This window comes from Bison bison, unplaced genomic scaffold (genome assembly GCF_000754665.1).
Source record: "Bison bison bison isolate TAMUID 2011002044 unplaced genomic scaffold, Bison_UMD1.0 scf7180017853454, whole genome shotgun sequence".
Taxonomy (NCBI): Eukaryota; Metazoa; Chordata; class Mammalia; order Artiodactyla; family Bovidae; genus Bison; species Bison bison.
The window spans coordinates 9,730-10,128 of record NW_011484027.1 but is presented as its reverse complement, the minus strand read 5'-3'; the positions used below and the strand labels follow the sequence as shown (position 1 = coordinate 10,128).

General features: G+C 65.9%; 1 protein-coding gene across 1 annotated transcript in view; it reads right to left on the bottom strand.

The window, feature by feature from the left end:
- Positions 1-399, bottom strand: part of LOC104999177 (lymphocyte-specific protein 1-like) — a 14,295-nt gene that overhangs the window by 8,761 nt on the left and 5,135 nt on the right. The window lies entirely within an intron of this gene.

The following is a 399-nucleotide window of genomic DNA, read 5'->3' as shown; positions in this document are numbered from 1 at the left end:
GCCCAGCCGCTGGCAGCCCATGCGGGTCTGCATTTGAGCGGGACTGAACCTGGAGAAGAAGATGGGAAATTCTCGCATTTTCCATGATTTCAGGCCCCTTGGTGTTCGTGCCAGCCAAGACCCAGACCCACCACCCAAGGTGCGCCGGGGTCGGAGCCAGCAGCAGGCTCACAGAGGCCCATTCAGCCCCGGCTGCGGGCGGCCAGGCAGGTGCGGGGGGCAGGGAGGCCTGGCGCCCAGGAGGGTCCACAGAAGAGCCATAGTGCCCCCTGCTGGTGGCCAGGCAGCCAGGGACAAAGGGAGCTGGCGACCACTCCAAGAGCAGTGGAAGTGGGCCTCCCTGCTGCCCCCGACCCCAGCTCAGAAATGCAGGGTGCTCCCCAACTCGCAGAGATGAGG